The sequence below is a fragment of the Onychomys torridus genome, chromosome 14 (assembly GCF_903995425.1).
Source record: "Onychomys torridus chromosome 14, mOncTor1.1, whole genome shotgun sequence".
Lineage (NCBI taxonomy): Eukaryota > Metazoa > Chordata > Mammalia > Rodentia > Cricetidae > Onychomys > Onychomys torridus.
This window is the reverse complement of record NC_050456.1, coordinates 45336455-45360753: the sequence shown is the minus strand read 5'-3', so window position 1 is coordinate 45360753 and position 24299 is coordinate 45336455. Positions and strand designations below refer to the sequence as shown.

The 24299-nt window shown below is 44.1% G+C and overlaps 1 non-coding gene across 1 annotated transcript; it reads left to right on the top strand.

Annotated features, from left to right (window-relative positions):
* The first annotated feature begins 3350 nt into the window (after window positions 1-3350).
* LOC118595985 lies at window positions 3351-3454 on the top strand. Its single transcript, XR_004946654.1, has one exon. It is a non-coding gene; the product is annotated as a U6 spliceosomal RNA (small nuclear RNA).
* Window positions 3455-24299: the final 20845 nt, after the last annotated feature.

The window sequence follows — 24299 nt, the reverse complement described above, 5'->3', positions numbered from 1 at the left end:
ATAAGAAAACTCACAGAATCAACTAGCCTGAGCTCATAGGGGCTCACAGAGACAGAACCAACAACCAGGGAGCCTGCATGGGACTGACCTAGGCACTCTGCATGTATGTTACAATTGTGTGGCTTGGTCCTCTTGTGGGACTCCTAACAGTGGGAACAGGGGACATCTCCAACTTTTTTACTGGCTTTTGGGGAACTACTCCTCATACTGGGTCGCCTTGTCCAGCCTTAATACATGGGGAGGTGCTTGGTCTTATTGCAACTTGATATGATATGTTTTGTTGATACTCATGTGAGACCTGTCCTTTCCTGGACAGAAACGGGGCGGGGGGGGGGGGGGGTGGACTGGGCAGGGAACAGAGTGGGGGAGAACTGAGAGAAGGGAAGGGAAATTGTGGCCAGGATGTAAAATACACAAATACATTCATTGTTTTTAAAGATAAACAAAAGCTTAAGTATCCAAGTATTAAAAGAAGAAGCCGAGATTAAAAACTAAAGGCACCAAGAATGTAGTCAATGAAATTAAAACAGACATTTTTTGAGGTTTAGAGAAAGAAATGAAGATTCAAATACAAGATGCATTTAGAATTCCAAATAGATATGAACAGAGAAGAACTTCTCCATCGCATAGCATGCTCAAGATTTCAAAAATACAGTCAAGGAGAATATCAAGAGTTGTAGAGCAGAAAACAGAACAAAATACTGAAATTCAAAGACAGAAACATCCCAATAACCCCAAATCTCTCACTGGAACCCTTACAGCCAGAAAAACACAGATTATCATCTTTGAAGTTCTTAATGTGAGTGACTACCAACAAGAAGAGATAGCTTTGATTACTTACAAAGTAATAAGAACATTCAAGACAAACACATAGAGGCTGGTGACAGTTTTATCATGAAGAAAGAATAATTTTATTGGGGGAGTACATGAACAAGGAAGAACCATGAAGAAACCTATCAAGTACAACACAGAAAAGCAGTAAACCCCCAATGATGAGGTAAAAAGAAGCAGCAGGGGTTGGGGATTTAGCTCAGTGGTAGAGTGCTTGCTAAGCAAGCACAAGGCCCTGGGTTTGGTCCTCAGCTCCGGGGGGGGGGGGGGGAGAAAAAAAAGAAAAAAGGAAAAAGAAACAGCAAACAATAATCTAAAAATCAAAAAAAAAATCAAAAAAATCACAAGAACTATTAAACATCTCTTAATAATAACTTTAAATACAAATGATTTCAAATCACCAATAAAGAGATGAAGACTAGCTGATGGGATTGAAACTAGAATCAACTGTCCTGTCGTCTCAAAGAAACAGATGGGAGGTGGGATGGGGGCAGGTGGGGAGGGCAGGAGACGAGGAGGGAGGGGGAACTGGGGTTGGTATGTAAAATGAAAAAAAAAATTAAACAAATATATATATATATATATAAAATACAACTCACTGGTGTAATCACTTATAGACAAGGACCAAAAGGGTAGAAGACAAGCTACCAACTGAGTGGATATGGACAGCAAGCAGATACAGCTATTTTGGTACATGATAAAGTAGACTTCAAATCAAAATTAGTGAGGATAGGTGAAGACAGTAGATAAGTTTTAGTAAAGAAAACTTTTACTAATCTACCAAGTGTATGTAACTATTATGAACATATAGATACCAAATCTTGGGGCTCTCAATTTCATATAATAAACACTAAAGAACAAGTCCTATAGGTCCTCTTATAACACTAATCATTGATTTCAATTCCTCATTCTCATCATTAGATAGGTTATCTGTGCTGGTTACTTGTCTGGTTTCTGTAATAAAATACCCTGACGCGGCATCAAAGAAATGAGGGGTTTGTATTGGCTCACCATTCCGGGATACAGTCTATCACGGCAGGGAGCCATGGCCACAAGGCTTTAGACAGCTAGCAATTGTGCCTCTACAATCAGGAAGCAAAGGGAGATGAATGTTCCTATTCTGGTCTCCTTTCCCTTTTTAATTTAGTCCAGGACCCCAGGCCATGAAATGTTGATTCCCACATTTAGGGTGAGCCTTCCTAACTCATTTAAGCCAATCAAAATATCCCTGGCAGACACACCCAGAGACTAACCTTATCTAGATAATCCCTCACAGGCTCCTTTTCTTTGTTATAGGTCCTGTTGACAATCCACATAAAACATCACATCATCCGAACTAAAGTTATAGAAACATCAGAGATAGATTAGACCATACATAGATTGGACTAAACAGATCCCTACAGTATAGTTTATTAAATAGGCATGGCATATACATTCTTCTTGGCACCCCATGGAATCTCCTCTAAAATATACCACATGTGGGTACTTTTTGTGCAAATTCAGTCATAATGGACACAAAACAATAAACACAGTTTATTTAATAAAATACAGTGGGAATAAAAATATAAGTCAGTAACAAAAAAAGAACAGAAACTATACAAATATTCAGATGCTGAACAATGCACATACTTTACCAGGCTTAAAAGTTAGCACTCAAAGTGAGATTTGTTATGGCATTTTCATTTACTCCTTTTCCTTCCTTCCTTATTTTTATGTGTATTGGCGTTTTACCTGCACATATGTCTATGCACCACATACATGCCTGGTGCCTACAGAGGTCAGAAGAGGGTACCATATCCCACTAGGACTGGAGTTACAGATAATTGTGAGCCAACGTGTGGATCTGGCAATCAAACCCAGGTCCTCTGGAAGAGCAGCCTGTTTCCTTAACTGCTAAGGCATCTCTCCAGTCTCCCCTCTTCCATATTGCTGATCCTCCTGCATTGACATCCCAGATCCTACGACTTCCTCCTACTTGTTCATTGCTTCCTTCAGTAGCCATGCTGTGGTGGTTTGGTGACATGTCTCCCATATTCTCACATGTTTGAATACTTGCTCCCCAGTTGGTGGCTGTTTGAGGTGTCTTAGGAGGTACGGCCTTGCTAAGGGAAGTATGTCATTAGGGGCATGTTTTGAAAGCTGGAAGACTCTCACAATGTCAAGGTCACTCTCTGAGTCTCCTACTTGTGCTTGGAGATGTGAGCTCACAGCTCCTATTCCTGGTACCATGCCTACCGCTTGCTGCCATTCTTTCCCACCATGATGGACTCTTCTCCCTCTGGAATCATAAGGCAAATAACTCCTCCCTTCCATGAGTTGCCCTGGTAGTGGTGTTTTATCTCAGCAATAAAACAGTAGCTAGTATGCATCCCTTTACACTTTTATGTTATATGTATTCTATTACACCTTTTATTTTCCCCTGAAGATCTCTTTCTCTCCTCTCATGCTTTAGTTACTAGTTTTATGACCTGTTCCACATAAACACACGTATGTATACAAATATATAAAAAATAAATCTCGTGTTCTCCTCAGCAGCACATACACTAAAATTGGAACGATACCGAGAAGATTAGCATGGCCCCTGTGCAATGACACACAAATTCGTGAAGTGTTCCATATTTTAAAATAAATATATAAATAAAATAAATCTCAAATCCACATATGAGAGAAAACCTATGGTAGTTCTCTCTTTCCAAATCTGGGCCTCTTGATCTAACATAATCTCCAGCTGGGTGATAGTGGCACACGCCTTTAATCCCAGCACTCAGGAGGCAGAAGCAGGCAGATCTCTGTGAGTTCAAGGCCAGCCTGGTCTCCAAAGCGAGTTCCAGGAAAGGAGCAAAGCTACACCGAGAAACCCTGTCTCGAAAAACAAAAACAAAAACAAAACAAAACGAAAAAAAGAATCTCCAGTTTCCTCCAAATGCCACAATTTCATTTGTGTTTTTAGTTGAATAAAATTCCATTGTGTATACATACTACATTTTATTTACTTATCTCCTAACAGAAAGGAATGGTTCCATTCCTTAGCTATTGTGAATATTGCAGCAATAACCATGGATGTGCAAGTATGTCAGTAGTCAGACTTTACCCTACACCAAGTTTTTAATGCTTAGCAGCATTATATTGGTGTGTAAATCCAATGTTTTCAAGGGCCTCAAAAGACCAAGAGGACATTCAGATAAGTGAGTCAATGGTACATGAGAGTTATGATATGTACTACTATGCAGATAAACACAGAGAGCTATAAAATTAGACAAGAAGTCAGTTCATCCCAGATTGCAGGGAAAGAATGGGTTTCCTAGAGACAGATACCTTTAAAATTGAAAGTGGTGGGATAAATTGGGGTTAAACAATGGAAGGTATTGAGAAGCATTCAGAAATTCCAAGGAGGAAGCATGTGCCAAATCACTAAGGCAGTGGCACAGGCAGATAATGCAAGAATAGGAAAGTGCTCCCAATGCTTCTGAGTGATGCAAGCCTGACTGTCTGTGAGCCAAAGGGAAACAGAAACCCTTCACAAAACAAATACAGTACTGAAATAAATAAACAAAAGCCTTTCACCCAGCAACAACAAAAACTGCTCAAAGGAAAACTGGTAAAAGGTGCAACAAGCCAACCAAGTGTCTCTATCAGTAAGAGAACATTTTCATCTATATCCTTAAATTTACACTTTCTCAGTATTTCAACTGCTATATAAACATGACCTTTTGAAGAATCAACTTGACCAAGGGTTTCAAAAATCATTCTGTCCAACTCTGCCACAGCTGCATCATAGGATGAAAGTGAATGGCCCATGCAGAGCCACTAATATGAACCATTAGCCAAACTGTGCCTTCAGGGGAATTATATTCCAAAAGCAATCCAAATATATAAACGTTATAAGACTCAACATATAAACCGTGACAGACAAAGCAATTGTTTAAGGCCACAGGGGCTACATTCAGGAGTCTATGTCTGTGTTCTGAATCTGTGAACTTAAGCAAAAGCAACTTGTAATCTGCACTCTGAGGAGATTATTTTTCTTGTCCGTCTTGTCTAACTAATTAACTAACTAACTAACTAACTAGCTAACTAACTATGCATATATTAGGTACTTCCATAATAAGAACATTGCAGTAAGTACAGGAAGACGTTCACAGAAGTTGTGACAAATTTAGCTAGAAAATCCCAGGATAGGCCATCCTTAAAATACAGAAAACCATTTGCAATATCAATTCCAGGCATCCTCTCCTCTATTCAAACACCATCGCTTGTTCTTTCCCTAGCACGACAAGCAGTGATTGGCTGGCCCGCACAGTCTCTGAGGAGCGAGGGTCTGGATCACCCTTTCTCTTCAGTTATGAGGGTCCAACAGATCTCATCGCCGCGTCCTGACAGCGGGTACCAGCAAGAGGGACCCGAGAGCACAGTCTCCCCAGCGCCCCTTGCCTTTCCCAATCATGATGCCCCTTCAACAGTCCTTGTCATGGCCGCTGACAGTGGGCACCAGACTAGCTAGCACTCTTGACCCTAAGGAAGAGGAGAGGGTCCTCAGCGTCCCTCCTCATTCAGAAAGCTTGAATGTTTGCCCTGCTACTGCATGCAGAATGACCAGGTGAGGCAGCTGGGGACTGGCCCGTGTAGCCCCGAGGACAGCCATTCCGAAGGCCCCATTCCAGCGTTGCTGGGTTCCTGGGGCCAATTGTCACTCGAAATCTGTGCGCTTAGCCTTAGTCTGCAGTTCTCAGGAAAGGAGAGCCTCTCTCAGAGGATACTGCTTAGCTGCCGCTTGCCGCGAGTCACCAATTGGCAAGTAGGTTCACTGTCCCTTGAGAAGGGCAATTTCCCATTTCCCTTTTTCTTGTTCAACTACCTTATTGGCTAAATGACCGGACATGTGGAGAGAGGCCAGCGAGCCTCAGCTCGGACGTTACCCTCTGACCAGAGACCGCAGTTTTCCCAGCCTCCCCGGCCTGGGACCCCCTTCAGTGTCCCCCATTGGGATGATGACACCTCACCCCAGCATCAAAGACCCAAGGGACTTTGCACCTCTGGGGGTGATTCGACTGATGTGGCCCAAGTTCAGGTGCCAAAAGCCCTATGAGGACAAAACATTCAAAGTCCCCGACTCTCGGACTGCAGATAGCCTAAGGAATCTTAGGGCGCTTATAAAGAGTACATTCAGTAAGAAGACCCTGGACCCCATAAAGGAGCTGAAAGAGAACAAGGAAGGAAAAGTTCCACTTTTGCCGGAGGTTCCCAAGGGCAGAAGTAACTCACTGAGCAGGGAACCCAGACCATCAGCCTTACAGCCTGCCACTGGGCCCATACCTGGGAAGGTAAAAAGAATCCTGGCTATGTCTACTGTTTTTGAAGAGCCTACAGACATTGACCAGAGTAACTGCAACATCTTCAGGACACTGCTGGAGAGGCTAGTGAAAAGTTCAAGGATGACACGGTGCTTGGGCCATCTCCTGCTGACTCACATGGACCGGTAATTTCACCACATATTCAAGGGTTTCTGCAACCTTCCCCACCTACCCATGGAGCCATGGGATCTTCTGCTTCTTCCCAAGATGCTCAGGAACTATCTGTATCCACCCAAGAGGTTCTGGGAAGACCCCAAGGTGACCAAGAGGCTATCGACCATTCCACATCTGCCCAGGCATCCCAGAGACCTCCCACTTGTCCTGAAAGGAAAATCAAACATGTCTCCTCTTCTAGAAGGGGTTTCAGAAGTCCATCCTCTACCCAAGGGGTCACCAATCATTCCAGTTCTCTCCCAAAGAGTTTTAGACAAGGCCCTTCTGATCAAGAGGGGCTCCAACAGGCCCCATCAGACAAAGAGGGTTCTAAACCTTCTCCAAAAGCGGGGCTCAGTGATTTCACATTTTTCCAAAATAGATTGAGTCCCACCACCTCTCCCCAGGGGACTTTAATACCTTTGACAGTTGCCAAAGGTGGCTGGAGAGCTACTCCCTCTCATGAAGACAGCCAAGAATGTTCCCCCTCTCCCCAAAAGGACCCTAAACAATCTACTTCTGCTGAAGTGATCTTGAGTCCTGCCTCCTCTCATCAAGGGAATTTCATAACTTTCCCATTAAACCAAGAGGGCTTTAAATGTCCTCCACAATTAAAAAATGGACTCAGATCTTCCCTTACAGCCCAAAGGGGCCTAAACCTGACCACTATTTCCCAAGTGAGCCTCACATCACCCAGACCTGTCCAAGCAGAAACAAAACTATCCATATACCAGGGGCTCAAGGACCTTTTCCATCTTCAAAAGGGACCCTAGAGAGTTCCACATATACACAAGAGGTGGTAGGAACTCCTGAGTCTGCCAAAGGGACTCTTTGGCTTTCTCAACATAGGCAAAGGTCTCTAGCACCTTCACCATCTTCCTCAGGGGTTCTGAGTCCTTCCATATTTGTCAAGGGGACTCCAGGTTTGACCACATCTAGAGCAGGGGGTCAAAGACCTATTTTCTCTCACAAAGAGAGCTTCAAACATTCTCCTGCTGTAGAAAGGGACCCTGGTCATCCCCATTGTGGCAAAAGGAGATGGAGAGCTCCTCCTTCTGAACAAGGGGATTTCACGATGTCCATATCAGCCCAAGTGGGCTTCAAATATCCTCTGCTGGCCAAAAAGGCCTTTCTGTCTTGTCATCAGGCCCAAAATAACCAAACATATTCCAAGACACTCCAAGTGTGACACACAAGTTCCACATCTGCTGAAGGCACTGAGACAACACAACTTTCCCTACTTTCCCAGGGGACTCCAGGACTTTCAACATCTGTAGGAGAGGCTCTTGGAATTTCTCCATATACATCAGGGATAAGGACATTCCTCACCTGCCCAGCCTTCTCTGGGTTCTACCCTATCTAATAAAGGTACCATAGGACAGGATACATCTACAAAAGCCAGCCATATACCCATCTTTAGAAATGGCTCTCAGATGCGATACATCTACAAAAGATGTTACAGGACATAGTGTATACGTACACAGAGTTCTGGATCCAACCCTATGTGATCAAGGGGCCATGGGATGTGACACATGTACACAAGAGTCTGTAGCAACTTTCACATCTAGAGAAGGGGATTCCTTGGATTCCACCCATACGTAAGGACCCATAGGACCGTTCCACACTTCACAGGAGGCTGTGGGAATGTTCTCATCCCTTCAACAGTATCAGAAATCTGCCACAACTTCACAAGAGGCTATAGACCCTTCCCCATCTGCACAAAGGTCCCTAGGGTCTACCATGTCCAAATAAGGTGTTTTACAATCTTCTCCATTCACACAAGATGGTTTCATGTATATCCCTTCTGAGGAGGGAAATATTAGATATTCTCCCTCTCACCAAGTGGACCCAGGGTATCCCATATCTACCAAAAAGAGGTTGAGAGTTGATCCTTCTGACCAAGGGGATGTCAGTATTTCCTTGTCTGAGGAAGAGTTTCAACCTTCTCCCTAATGCAAAAAGGGGACGTGCATCTTCTGCTCCCAGAGAAACATCAATAGCTACAAGTACTCCTCAGGTGAGTCCCACATCTTCTATATCTGTCCAAAGGCCCTGGAGTGTTTCATATGTGACCACAAGACTGTGGGACCTTGCCAATCTACCCAAGGGTCTCTTGGACATTCAGTATCTTCTCAAGAGGCTCAACGGCCTTCTCTGTCTGTCCCAAAGGGTCTACAATGATCACCATCTACCCCAGGGCTTCAGGGACATTTTCCATCTCTGTCAAGGGCTCCAGAAAATTCTCCCCATGCCCAAGGGGATTTGTCATTTTACAATTCTAAACTAGGAACTGTGAAACCTTTTTTATGTGCTAAAGAGTATAAAAGAAAGTCCACATCTGTACAAAGAACTCTAGGACTTACACCATTAGCACAAAAGGATCTGATACCTCCCATGTCTTCCAAAGCATCTAAAGATCCTTCTGCCTCCTACCCTCTTGCTACAGAATACTTGCTGTCCCCTCCAGGTTCCCTGGTACCATCAACATCTAAGCAGGGGTATCTAGGAATGTCACCACCTGGCCAAGGATCTCTAGTACATTCACCATCTGCCCCAGGATCTCTGTGTTGTTTCCAGTCTGCCCAGGGAAAAACAGAACTTTTGCCATTTGCCCAAGGGACTCAGGAAATCTTTCCATCTTCAACAAGTTATTCAGGACATTTGTCCCATCTGCCAGGAAATCTGGGACTTTCCTCATTAGAACAAGGGATTCTGCTACATGTTTCCCCTTCTCAGGGGGCTCTGGAAACTTCTTCACACTCACCTGCACAATGGCATCAAGGAATTTACTCATCCTCAGAAGGGAGTATAGCACCTGTGCCCTCTGCTCAAGGGTCTGTGGGACATTTCCTATCTGCACAAGAGCCTAAGGAAAATACCAAGTCCACACAAGGAACTCAAAGATATTCTCTGTCTTGTCTAGGTGATATGGTACCTTTCCTGTGTTCCCAGGAAACCCTAGGACCATTGTCATCTGTGGGAGTGGATGTGGGGACATATTCACATGCCCCAGGATCTGCAGGGTATTTGACAAATGTCTCAGGGTTCCCAATATCTGACCATGATCCTATTGGGAATTCCTTATCTGTACAAGGAACTCTCAGACATCTGACATCTGCTCAAGAGGATGTGAGACATTCCCTTTCTGTCCAAAGAGCTCCAGAAGAAGGGACTGCACAACCTTTGGAATCAGCTCAAGTGGCTTTGATAAACCCATCATCTTCCCAAGAGACTAAAGGACATTTTCAATGTGCCCAAGATGCTTTAGAACATTTGCCACCTAGCATAGGAGCTTTTAAACATTCCTCAGCTCATCAGGAGACTCATGGATGTTTGACATCTGCCCAAGATGCTCTTGAAATTTTATCATCTAACTCTGAATCTGTGGAAAATTCTCCTTCTGGCCATGGGTGGTCTGGAATCCTGTCCATCTGCTCCAAGACCTCTACCATCTCTGCTATCTAATCAAGGGCCTCAGGAACATTCCATATCTGTCCATAGTACACTGTGTTCTTTCTCATACAGCTCAGGGTCTCTAGAACATTTGACATCTTCCTTTTCAGTTCTGAGACCACCAACATCTTTCCAAAGTAAGCTAGGCCACTTGTCTTGTGTAGTAGAATCTGAGGATACATTACCAGCTGTCCAAGGGACTAGAGGGTCATTGCCATTTACCTCAGGGACTATAGGATATTTGCAACATGACCAAGGATCTAAGCAATCAGTCTCAAGGGATCTAGCACATTTGCTATCTACCCAACTTTGCATATCTGCTCTGAAGCCCCTGGGACATTCCTCTTTAGAACAAGGTAGTCACACATCTTCTCATTGTGCTCAAGGATCTGTGGGTTCCTGCCTATCTACACAAGGGACTGTGGGACTGTCTACATCTACACAAAGGACTGCAGGTCATCCTCCATCTGCTCAAGGGCTTTTAATCACTTCCTCACACACACACGGTACAACCTCACAGTCCACTTCTGCACAGAGCAGAGTACCACATTTACCATCTACCCCAGTGTCTCAGGAATATATCCATCACACCCAAAAGATGGTAGGAACTTTGAAATCTGCCCAAGGGTTTCTGAGAATTTCTATAACTGAGCAAGCATCTCTAGAACCTCTGCCATCTCCCTGGGAGACTCCACGATTTTCATCATCTGCATCAGGTGCATGCAAAACTTCTACAGCTACCCCAGGATGTGTGGTATCTGATGAAGGGACTCTGGAACTTTCCATCTCTACCCAGGCAAACTTGAGTCCTTTCCTTTTTCCCCAAAGTCTTTGGGAACCTTCCCTGTCTGTAGAAGGGACTTTAGAACTCTCCGCACATGCACAAGGTACTCTAGGACCTTCTGTTTCTTCCTAGCCACCTCTTGAGTCTTTGCAGTCTGCCCAAAGGGTTCAACAAACAGATCAATTTGCTTCAGATTCTTCAAGATCTATGCCTTCTTCAAAAGGGCACATGGTAATTTCTTCATCTGGACAAGGGACTCTAGGATCTACAGCATCTGCCCTGGGGCCTTTGGTAATTTCCTTATCTGTTCAAGTGAGTGCAGGACCTTTTTGTTATCTTTCCAAGAAGCTGAAGGACCTTGCCTGTCTTCGCACGGAACTCTGAAAGTTTCTATACATACATGTGGTGATCTAAGGATATCCAATTCTTCAATAGGGGATTTGGGATCTTTACCATCTACTTCAGTGACTCTGGGATCTTCTCCATCTGCCCAGGGTGTTCTAGGAACATTGATGTCTTCCCAAGGGGCTATGAAACTTTCACCAGCTAGCCAGAGGAATAAAGAACCTTTGCCATATGCCCAAGGCAATCTGATACTCAAGTCTCCTTCCCTGGGAACTTTTCTAATTTTCCCATTCATCATTTGCTCAATGGTCTCCAGAAACTTCCACATCTTCCCACAAAGTGCTAGACCCTTTTTATGATCAAGGGGCTGTAACTCAGCTCCCATCTATCCCAGGAGATGGACTTTCTCCCTCTGCCCAAGGGATATTGGGAACTTTGCCATCTTCCCACAATAGTCTAGAAACATCACCTTCTGTCCAGAGAGCTGTAGATGCTTTATTAGATGTTCAAGTTACTCTATCATGTCAGTGTAGTGGGTAGCCATCCCAGCATTGGCCTGGAAGTTCCAACCCCCATTGAGGCTTCGGTAATGGTCACGCCCACAAGGCGGGGCTGAGGGAGGAAGCTGAAGACCCAGGATCAAGAGGAGAGTTCTCTCTTGGTTCCGGGACCCTGGACGCTGGAGGTAGACAGAGCAGAGTTCTCCAGAGAACACCGCCAGACTGCGCCATACCTTTCCCAGACCCTGAAACCTATACCTTCATTTGTAAGTTACCTTACAAAATAAATCTCCCTTTTAACTACGTGGAGTGGCCTTAATAATTTCACCAATACTTCAGCCTCATTCCCCAGGGTATCTGATACCTTCCTGATGTATTCTAAAGACATCACAAACTTTGCCATTTCCCCAGATGGTTTCTAAATTTCCTGAAGCTTTATCAGAGACACTAGAAACATTACCACCTCTCCCAGGTTCTCTGGGACATTCAATATCTGCCCAAGGTGCTGTGTGCCATTGTGATTCTGACCAACCAATTCAGGGATCATCAAAATATCTCCAGGAAATTCTTCAATTTTCTCCATTTTCTAAAGGTTCAGCGGGACCTACTCCATCTGTACCAGGGACCTTGGAATCTTTATTAGCAGCCCAATTGTGTCCAGAATGGCCTAGCTCTGCCTAAGGGTCTTTTGGTCCTTCACCATCTCAGAAATGATGTTTAGGAGATTCAATATCTGGCTAAAGAGCTCTGGGAACTTCCATATCAACACAAGAGTACCTAAGACATTCAAAACCTGATCAATGGACTCCAGAAACTTCCACATCTCTCTTGGTTCCGGGACCCTGGACGCTGGAGGTAGACAGAGCAGAGTTCTCCAGAGAACACCGCCAGACTGCGCCATACCTTTCCCAGACCCTGAAACCTATACCTTCATTTGTAAGTTACCTTACAAAATAAATCTCCCTTTTAACTACGTGGAGGATTTTGGCCCTTCTTTAGCCCAAGAGGCTCTAGCATATTCATCTGCTCCAGGAGATTGTGGACTTTCCCAATTTTCAGAAGGTATTCTAAGAACATCACCATCTACCTAAGGTGCTAGAGAAACACCATTATCTGCCCAAGGGTCTGTACAGTCTGCATCATCTGCTCAAAGTGTTCTAGGAATCCAGGCTCTTTTGGAGAGGACTCTGGGTCCTTCACAATTTAAACTAGAGACATCAGAACCTTTGCCATCTTACCAAGAGGTTCATAGAACTTTAAAATATATCTCAAGATCTCTAGAAACTTTGGTATCTGTCCTAGAGGCACTGAAACTTTCCACATCTGCCCAAGGTGCTGTGGACCCTTCTATATCTGACCAAGTGATACTGGCATCACCAACATTTTCCCAGGAAACTCTGGAACATTCTCTATCTGACCAAGGGTCTGTGAAATCTGCCTCATCTCAAACTGGGCTTATAAGACCTTCACTAACAGACCAAGGTTTACAGTAAGTGTCTTTGGGTGAAAAAAAACAAACAAACAAAACAAAACAAAAAATGACTCCAGAAGATTCACCACCTCAGAAAATCTATTTAGGAAATGCATTGTCTACACAACAGGCTTGGGACTGTCCACATCAGTACAAGAATCTCTTGGACATTCATCATTGGCTCAAGGGTCTCCAGATACTTGTCATCCCAAGAGGCTTCAGGCACTTGTTTGGATCAAGGGCCTTTATGACAGTCATCATCTGATCCAGGAAACCTTGGACATTCTCAATCTGCCCAGGGGGCACTAGGAACATTGCCATATATCCAAAGTACTCTAGAAAACATCTTCTACCCATGGGATTACAGAAATTTCACCACCTTCCCAAGATTCTCTAGGACTTTTACTTCCTTCTGTGCAGATTCTGAAACCTTCCCCACTTTCTCCAGAGACAATCAAAATGTTGTCATCTACCAAAGAGGTTTGTAAAACTTCAGAATCAATGTCAGACTCTCTAGAATCTTTTCCATCTGTGCTAGGGGTTCTGGGACTTTTGAAATCTAACCAAGATGCTCTGGGCCTTCTGTATCTCCTCAAGGAAATCTGGGACCATCAACATCTCTCCATGATACTTCGGAAAACCCCAAACCAGCCCAAGGGCCTCTAGAACCTATGCCATCTACCTAAGAAGCTGTGGGACCTTGCTTTTCTTTCTTTCTTTCTTTCTTTCTTTCTTTCTTTCTTTCTTTCTTTTTTTTTTTTTTTTTTTGGAGCTGAGTATCGAACCCAGGGCCTTGTGCTTGCTAGGCAAGTGCTCTACCACTGAGCTAATCCCCAACCCCGGGACCTTGCTTTTCAACAGAATTTCCAGGGATGTCCACTTGTGCACCTGGCGACTTCATTCCTATTCCTTCTCATGAAGACTGCCCAAGGCATTCCCCTTATCAAAAAATAAGCCCCAGACATTACAATTGTACCAAAAATGTATCAACACAGGTCCCATTTACTGAAGGGGATATCAGATATTCCCTTTCAGAACTTGATGTGTTAAGATCTATCCTTTCTGCCCAAGGTAGGCTCACATCTTCAATGTAGGCTCAAAAGGACTCAAGTCCTACTTCTACTCCTCAGAGGAGTGTTCTACCCCCAACATCATCAGAGTTGAGCTTCAGATCTAGTTCCCTTCCTACAGAAGATCTCAGACATCCTCCCTCTCCACGAGGTAACTCCAGACATTCTAAATCAAAGAAAATGAAATTGAGACATGCTTCTAAAGAAGCAGGCCTCAAATCTGTCTCATCAGAAGATGATGGCTTGAAACTTCATCATTCTTCCAAAAGGGGGCAAAGCTTCCATTCCCAACAAAGAGGTTATAAGGCTTAAAACTGAGCCCAAAGAGAACCTCACCACTTCTCCTTCTGATAAGGGAGACTGCAGATCCTCAAGATCTCATGAGGAGGGCCACAGAAGTTCTCCATCTCCCCAAGGCATCCCTAGACATTCCAAATCTACCAAAACCAAATTGGAAAAGGCCCTCTCTGACAAAGCAGATGTTCATGCTTCCCATTCAGAGCATGAGGGATGTAAACAATCCTCTTTGTCAAAAAGACGACTCAGACATTCTTCATCTGCCAAAAGGGACCAGAGACCAAAATCTACTCCCCAAGAGAACATGGAACCTTTCATCTGTACAGAAGGGGGCTTGGGAACTACTCCCTCTCATGAAGAGAATCTCAGACATTCTCTGGACAGGCACAGTTTTCCAATATGAATATGAGGCCCTCACATGTGACCCTTCTTTCCTAGGAGGCCACAGATAGGCATATTCAATCTCGTGCAGTCTCCAAAGGATCCTGCTACAAAAAGGGAGCGGAAGTTCTAACCTCTTCCCCCAAGCAGGTATCAGACCTTCTCAACAGGACCAAAGGGGCTTCATAATTTCTGATGGTCATCCTGTTCAAGGCAGCCTTAGAATTTTTCTATCTGAAAGAGAGCCTCAGGCACACCCCATCTAACAAGCTGAGCCTCACATGTGCTCCTTGTGACCAAAGGGAATTCAGAGATGTGTCCTCTAAACAAGAGTGGGTCAGAACTTCAACTTCTGTCCTAGGAAGACCCAACATACTCCTTCTGCCCAAGGAGGTCTCAGACCTTACAAGCCTGTCAAATTGAAGTTCTTAAGATGTTCATCTCAAGAGGGGAGACTGGGCCCTACTTTCTCTTACCATGACATCTTCAGATCTACTTATCCACAAGCTGGCCTCCTATTTTCCCACTCTGTGTTCCACATGAACAACAGGAGTTTAGAACATTTCCTTGTCATCAACCAGCTGTTAAACCTTTGACTTCCATGCCTGGCTCCCTCAAATGCACATTGAGACATCAGATAGGCCCATCTGATTATAAGCGAGGCAGGTGTTTCCCTTCTGATTAAGAATATGTCACAGTTTTCTACCTAGAACATGCTATACAATCTATTACCCATTGAGAACAGTATGTGCTCCTTCTGACTAATGTGACCCTAGACTGACTTCATCTGACCTAGTAGGGGACAGATCAACTCCCTCTGCCTAAGATGCTCTGAGTGTTTCTTATTCTAATCATCTGACTTCATGACCTCTGTGCAAAAATAAAAGGGCCTGATGCCTGAAGTCCTAGATCTTAAGAGTATCCAGCAGCACCCTAAACCCAGGATATATGCCTTTATCTTGGTCAACAGAAATAAAGAAGCCATGCCCTTCATGTTCAGAAGTAGGCAGCCAAATTGGTTAGGAGACCTAGCTGGGAACTGCCTCCAAGCATGTTGGAGATTGATCACATTGCTGCCTGCCTTGCATGACAAGGAGGTTCTAGATTACCATGCAGATTGGATAAGGAAATGTTCAGGCCTTCCCTAATCCCCAAATTGACTCTTGATGTGCCCCTGTTCCCCATCAAACTCCTTGACCTTTCTGCTTTCCCCAACATAACATGAGACTTTCTGCCTCCAAAGAATGGTGCCCTCAAAATTCCCTGCTTGTCTGTGGGTGCCTCAAATATTCTCACTCTGTCCAAGTGTTCTCCAAATTGTGTTTCTGACAAAGGGGCCTCAGACTTATTCCTTCAGAACCAGAAGGCAATTAGTGAATGACTAAGGCCCCCTGTCCCTTAAAGGGAAGGTGTGACAGTGTCCCCTGAACACTGGGGAATGGCGGAAGCTTTTGATGTTGAGGGGGTAGATCCCAACCCCCCCTGAGTTACTGGTAAATGTTGTGAGTTACCTTGTTTCTAGACAGATAAGACTGAGGCCACCTGGGCCATTGGGGAGGCTCTGAGCTCCCCTGGTTCTGAAGGACAGATAGATCAGAAGCCCCCTTGGTCCATATAGCAGTTTGGAAGACCTGTGGTTCTAAAGTGTTAGATCTGAAGCCTGCATGAGAATTAGTGGAGTGCATTTGGCTTCCTGGTTCATACTTTCCCCAATGTCTGAAGTGGAGCTCAAATTGTTTCAGGGACTCACGGTGTGCTCAGGAACATCTCCTCTGAATCAGGAAGAAAACATAGGAGCCTCTCTTGGTGTTCATGGCTGACTCAGGTCTACCAGACAATTAAGAGAGACTAGAGCTTCTCTCTCAGACCTGAGTGGCTAGGAAACACACTTTTGACCACCAAAGGAACCTCAGGGAACTCTAGATTGAAGTGGCATGGCAGAAGAATAAACACCTCACCCTGGACCAAGGCCATCTATTTTCAAGCTGCTCACCAGAAAGGTGACTGTCCTCCACATCCACACCTGTGCAGCTTATCATGAGTTTAAGTAGATAACAGACCCACCTGTCAGAAGAATCTTTTGGTTGCTGTCAAGCCTCAAAAGGAGTCCTCAGAGATACGGATTTTCTAGAGTTCACTGAAGATTTGGAGACTGACTAGGGAGTGTCTGGACCCTCCTTCTCTAGAGAAGGTAAGCAGAGATGTTCTCCTCTGCCCAACAAGGTCTGGGATTGGTCTCCTTTCCTAAACATTATTTTTTGATCTGATAACTTAGGCCTTAAAATCCCCCCTTTAACCCCAAGCTCTCAGCACTTTCCCCTCTGATCAAGGGCACATGTGAAATTTCACCTCTGAGCAAGGGGCATTGGTCACTCTGATTAGAGATGACAGAAGAAGACCGAGGAAATCTGGAACCCATGTAACTTCCTTGAGTGAAATGACCTGTCATGGTGTGGAATCATCAGTCCCACCCAGTTCTGGTTGGCTGAAGACAATTCTTAGGAGTCAACCACACTGGGGCTCCTACCCAAGCTGCTAATGAATCCTGGTATTGATGCTTGGTCTCTTGGTCTCTTGCAGATTCAGCTAAAGATACGGACATCCTAGCCTGTGGAAAAGAGTTAGAAGGCGAGGCAGTGCCAGCACCTTAGGAGGTATGGTGGTCAATTTAATTTTTCTCAGAGTTGTATGGCATTTCATACTCTGACCACATCTCCCCTGTCACATGGGCCTCAGAAACACCTCTCTCCACAAGGGTGCTCACTCTTTCTCCCTTTGATTAAGGAGACATCCAATCTTCCTCCTGAAACAAAGGGAGACCCACATTTTTTCCAGTTTGTCCAAAGGAAGCCTAGGCATTCATTTTGCATGAGGGGGCCACACATTTCCTGATATTATGGAGCGGGTCTCAGAAATTCTTAATAAATGGGTCCCAAATTTGCCCTTCAGTGCAAGGTAAACTGAAGGCTCAATCCTGAGGCACTGGAGAACCTCTGACATAATACCTTGTCAAGGAAGTTGGCTACTTTCTGCTTTCCTTGAACAAGCGGACTTTAGACACACTGTTTCATTTCAAGGGGATAATACAAACTCATACTATTAAGGGGATACATACAGGGCCAGTGACTTGAAAACTCTCTCAGATGCTCATCTTTTTCGGAAGTACACCTCAAATCAACACTCCCTGACAATGGCTTCCTCAGAGAAACCACTTCTATCCACAGAGACCTCAGCTCTATTCCGCTAACTGAGGTCTCTGTCTTTCCCTTCTGACCTGGGTGCCAGGCATTTCCAAATGACCAAAGGGATGTCAGATCACTCTGAACTGATATCCCGGGACATGGCTGTAAAAATCTGATCCCTGATTAAACACCTTCTACTTTTAAGATTCTCCCCAGAAACGGAGCAGTCCCATCTTTGTTGCCCGTGCCTGTGCTGCTGATGAAAGGCTTGTGGAAGACACAGAGCCAGGGATTACCTACCAACCTATAAGAAAAATGCTCTGATTGGTGGCAAACAAGACTCAGAGTCCAGAACGCATGAGTATTCTGGAGTGTGAGGACGTTTGGACTTGATAAAGTATTGCCTGCACCTTCATCCAACTCCCAAGGTAACCTGGGAGCTTCATCTTCTGCATGAAGTATTCTAGGACCTTTCTGCTCATTGCTACTAACCCTACCAACCCAAAACATTCTTCTATTCAAGAATGGGGCCTGACATCTTTCCACATATGGCCAAATGGGTCTCACATTGAACTGATCAGGCACAGTTCTATGAGACACTCTCTCTATAAACAATGGGCACCAGTCCACTTTGCTTTGAGGTCCCATAGGCCAAGTTTAGCAATCACAGCATAGAACCCAATGCCATCTGCCTTCAGGCCAGTCAATAGAAATGGAGTGACTTCAACATCTCTGCTTAGATCAGGACAGCTGAACACAAACTAGAGGAAACAACCTAGCCAGGGACAGTCATTCAGGCCTTTGGAAGAAGACATGGGTTGTTGCTGCCTTGTCTCTCCCAGAATGAACACAAACTATGAAGATGCAAAACTCTGAATAAGAGTTGGAAGCTCATGATCAATGCTGGGAACTTTCTCCACTGTATAAGGAACCAGAGATATGTACCTTCAATGGAAGTGTATATGACACCTTCACCCTCTGCCCAAAGGAGATTCTGTCTTCATTTTTCAATGTGCCTCAGAGGATTTCTCTCTTACATAGGGCTCGGAGCTTCCACTTTTCCTAAATAATAATAATATTATTATTATTATTATTATTACTATTATTACTATTACTATTATCATTAGATTATTCCTTCTCAGTACGTAGGACAGGATGTCAGAACTCTCCTAAGATTAAGGTTGTTCTAAAACCCATTTTCCCAACAGGGTCTAAAACATTTATATATATATATATTATATATATGTTTGTTTTGTTTTGTTTTGTTTTTCAAGACAGGGTTTCTCTGTGCAGCTTTGCGCCTTTCCTGGAACTCGCTTTGTAGACCAGGCTGGCCTTGAACTCACAGAAATCTGCCTGCCTCTGCCTCCCGAGTGCTGGGATTAAAGGCGTGCCAGTGCCGCCACCGCCACCACCACCACTGCCTGGCTGCCTAAAACATTTATTTTGTGTTACATAGTCCTTATATATTCCCATCCCTACCAAGTGGATCTGAGTCTTGTCTTTTCTCATTAAAGGGGTGTCAGACCAAGAATGCATTATACCACTCTGCACAAACAAGATTCAGACATTACTGATCTTCCCAGTAGGTTGTGGGCCAATTATATACCTCCATCCAGCAAGAAGATTTCAAACACCCAGTTTCTGTAAAAGGAGATCTGGGAAGTCAAACTCTATTGAAAGGGCTCTCAAAACTGTCCCCCGTATCCAAGGGATGTCTCAGACCTCTACCCTCTGCTCTTTGGCACTTTAGTTCCACCCTTGTGTTTAAAGAACCATCAAAGCTTCCTTCCATTCCATGGTGATGTCACACATTCCCCTAAGATTGCTGCAGAGCTGACCCTCTGATGCAGATAGCCATACAAACACATATATGACCAATGAGACTTCACAACTTTCTGCTTTTCGATCATAGGCAGCAGATAGAAAGATGAAATCAGTTCTCAGCCATCTGCCTTAAAAGTTGGTTATCAAAAATACATGATTCCTATCTTGTATTCACAGATATGTTCAGCTGAACACAACCTTGAGGAAACATCAATGCTTGCATAACCAGTTATCCTGTTGGAAAACTGTTATGAGATTTGCCTTACACTCTCAAAGATTTCACACATGTTATGTATATTTTATTTGTATTGGGGAAAATAGTTGGAAGCTAGGGAGGCAGATCTAGGACCTTTTCCTATTACCCAGAATAGCCTGGGACCTTCCCCTTCTGACCATGGGTGAACTGCATATTCCTATTCTATCAAGTATGGCTGGGGGCCTCCTCCTTGTGAACAAAGATGTTCAGGGATTCTCCTTTGCAGAAGTTGGTCTCATGATTTCCCATTCCTGAGAAGAGGTTCTCAGAACTCTACTGTTCCCACAAGACCTCACACATTCCTTGTTTATTGACTACCCTGCATCATTCTGAGCCTCCACCCCCCCCCCATTAACAATGTGGTCTTAGATGTTACCCACCTGTTCAAGGGGGAATAGGAACCATTGTCTTTGACCCAAGGAAACTCATGCATTCCTTTTATTCTTAAGGTGGCATTGAACATTCTCTTTTGAATAATACTGCATCATACCTTGTATTATTATTTCACAAATCCTCAAGCATCCCCATAAGACTTTGAAGTACCTCCAACATATGCTATTCCAAATAAGAGAGATTTAAACATTTCAGTTTTGACCTTGGTGGCTAGGGAAATGTATTGTTCCACTCTGGTTTGAGGGCCCAGTTCCTAAGTGTATTTTTAGAGGCTGGATCCTATGCTATGCTCTTCAATCCTATCACTAGAAATCAGGTGGCCCCATCATTGCCTCCCAGATATGGACTATGAAGACAAACTGAGAGAAGAGGCAACTTAGCCAGGGACAGCCATCCAGGCTCTTTGAAGAAGGCGCTGGTTGCTGCCCAAACTCTCCGAGACTCAACACAAGCTTTGGAAATTCTAAAGTAGAGTTGAAAGCTGAAGTGCAGTGATGGGACCTTCCTTCATTGAATAAGGTAGCAGAGATGTTCACCTTCAACAGAACTGTGTGTGGCACTTTCCCTCTCTGTCCAAGGGCTTTCCAACTCATTCCTTTGCCCAACCAGGTGTCAAAGTTTTCTCTTTCTGACAAGGGGCCCAGTGCTTCCTCTCTTCTCAAGTTACCTCACGCCTTTTACTTAGTTGAAGAGAATGTCAAACCTCCCTCCTAGGACAAAGCCTACTGCAGACCTTCCCCATTTGCCCAAGGTGGTCTCAAGTACTCATTTTGTGGAAAAAGACCCTTAAACTTTCAGTTTCTTTGCAAGTGGGCCTAAGTCATTTCCCTCTGACTAAAGAGGCCTCAGACCAAGTATTCCTTACACCACTCCCTCTGTACAAGTGAGAATGAGATCTGCCCACATGCAGTTCAGTGTAGTATAAAAGAGGGTTATGATTACTTCCTTTCAACCACAAAGACTACAGAGATCTCATTTCTGCCTATGAGTGTCTGGCCACAATGATGAATGAGACCTCAGAATTGGCTCCCGTGGCCAAGGGGGTCTCATTCCTTCACTCTATACTCAATGGAGCTTCAGATCTAGTCTCTGACCTTGGGATGCCCTAGACAATTCCCTGCCTTCAAAGTGCACCTAACACATGACCCTTGAATGCATAATACCTTAGTACCAATCCCTATAACCAAGATTGCTAGGCAAACACATTTGTCACCAATTGGACCTCACAAGATTCTAGGTTTAGATCAGAGGGCAAAATATAGAAAGCTAAAGCTAATAGTCATTCCATCTGTCCAGAAGATGTTTGCCAGAAATGCAATGTTCCCATCTTTCATTGATGAATAAGCACAGATCAATACAACCTCGAGGAAGCATCAAAGTCCAGACAATCACACATCCTGTTGGGAGAGTGTTGAAATTGCTTCTTGTACTCTTCCCAACAGCTAATGTAATATATGGATAATGAGAGGTGCAAAGAACAGTTGGAAGCACATGAAGCAAAACCACACTATTCTTCCACCACCCAAGGTGGCCGAAGGCTTTTCCTTTCTGCACAATGGAGTGATTGGATCTTGCTATTTGGTTGAACAAGGCCAGACACTTTCTGTCTAAGCAAGGCAGTTCAGAATGACCTCAGAAGTTTCCGCTCTGAATATGTGCTCCTCAAACTGTCCTTATTCTCAAGGCATCATACACCATGCCCTTTTGATGAAGGGTTATCAGAACTTTCCTTTGATTAAAGTGGTTGTCAGGCCTTTCTGCTATTACAAGTAATACCCCAGACCTTTCCTCTCTGTCCAAGGAGAGTCATAAGAATGACTGTCTTTTCCTATAGCAATCTCAGAATTTTCATTTTGCCCAAGGGGACCAGGATCAAAGGGTCCTCAGAGCATCCCCCATGTGCATGTGGGCCTCCAAATTATCCCTCTAATCTTTTCCCTCTAACAATGGCCACTAGGAAAATACATGGTGTGATTCAAGGGACTTCACTTTGCTCTGCTTTGAGTTGACAGAGCCTGAAACTCAGGTCATCTGTCCTTTATTCTAGTCACTAAAGTAAAGAGGTTGCATCCCTCATGTACACACCAATGTAGCTGATGATAGAGAACTTGAAGACTGAGATTGCCAATCATGACTGATGAAGAATGCTCAGATTGCTGCCAGGCCTGCCACAGTGTGCCTGAAGATGTGCATCTTCTAAACTGTGATGGAGTCCTTCCTCCACTGCATGAGGTAGGCTGGGACACTCCTTTCTCCCTACATGGTTTGTGACTTTGCTACTCTCCCTACATCTGCTTTAGTCTTTCACTCCTAAATGTGGTGATATTGTGTTCCCTAAAATATTGTGCACCCTAATAAACTTATCTGGGGTCAGAGAACAGAACAGCCACAATATTAAACATAGAGGTTAGGCAGTGGTAGCACACACCTTTAATCCTAGCATTCCAGAGGCAGAGATCAACCACAGATCTCTGTGAGTTCAAGGCCACACTGGGAACAGCCAGGCATGATGACACAAGCTTTTAATCCCAGAAAGTGATGGCAGAAAACAGAAAGGTACTTAAGGTGTGAAGACCAGAAACTAGAAGCATTTGGCTGGTTAAACTTTCAGGCTTTCGAGCAACAGTTCAGCTGAGATTCATTCTGGATGAGGACTCAGAGGCTTCCAGTCTGAGGAAACAGGATCAGCTGAGGAATTGGTAAGGTGAGATGGCTGTGGCTTGTTCTGCTTCTCTGATCTTCCAGCATTCACCCCAATACCTAGCTCTGGGTTTTATTTTATTAATAAGAACTTTTAAGATTCCTGCTACACCTAAACACCATCAATTTCTGCCCATTAGACATCAAATGCACACTCTGTAACCAAGGGGGCCTGATATCTAACCTGCATGACTGAGGGGGCCAGAGATCATCTCTACATGCCTAAGGCCCCAAGGCTTTCCACTTCCAGGCAAAAAGAACCTCAAAATGTGCTCACTCTGACCAAGGATTCAATCATTCCCTTTGAGAAGAAGGAGGGCTCAGACTTTCTACTTCTACTTAAATATGTCTCACCTCTAACACCTCATCTGAAAGGGACATCAGAACTATCCCTTTTCTTTCAGTGGCCACCAAATTCTCACCCTCTTTTCAAGAGGTCTGAAAATGTCTTCTTTCATAGAGGGGGTCCATATCCTCTCCCTCTGCATATGGGAGCCACAGACACTCCACTTCTGCTCATAAAGACTTAGTCTTTACCCCTCTGTCTAAGGGGGAAAGAAATTTTCTCCCAATCCTCAAGTTGGCCTGAAAATGTCCTCTAAAAAGAAAAAACCCAAGGGAGATTCAGGCCCACCAGCTCTTGTAAGAAGTACACAGATCTTGTTCTATTGACTATGTACGCCTGCTGTGTTCCCAACCGTCTAGGATTACATCCAACTTTCTCCCTGCTATGTACAATCTAAGACATGACCTCTCTGAACAAAGGGGCCTTGGGCTTATTTCATCTGACTAAAGGCTTCTTAGACTGAGGATTTTCTAACCTGCTGGAAAATAATGCAATGATTGCTTCCTGGCCTTCCACATAGCCCACAAAAGATATGGTTATTCTAAATACTGAAAAAAAGAGTTGAAAGCTGACCAGGCAGTTCTGGACATTCCTCTGCTCCACAAGGTATTTACTTTATGCCCAATTGGAAATGCTCTTTCCTATTTCATTGAACATAGTCAGAGATCTTACCCCTCTAACAAACAGGTATAGACTTTCACCTTTGCACAAAATGTCTCAGAATTTCCCCTTATGACCAGGGTGCATCAACATTTCCCCTTATTCCCATGGAGTCTGCCACACTGCTTCTTTGATGGAGGGCATAATAGTCCTTCTATTTCTGTCCAAAGTGCCAAGGTCCTTCCCCTCTCTTACATACAGAGATTTAGACATTCTCATCAATAAAGAGTGCCTCAGACCTGCCTGGGTGATCAAGGAAATACCATATATTCACCATCTGCCCAGTGGATTTCATATCT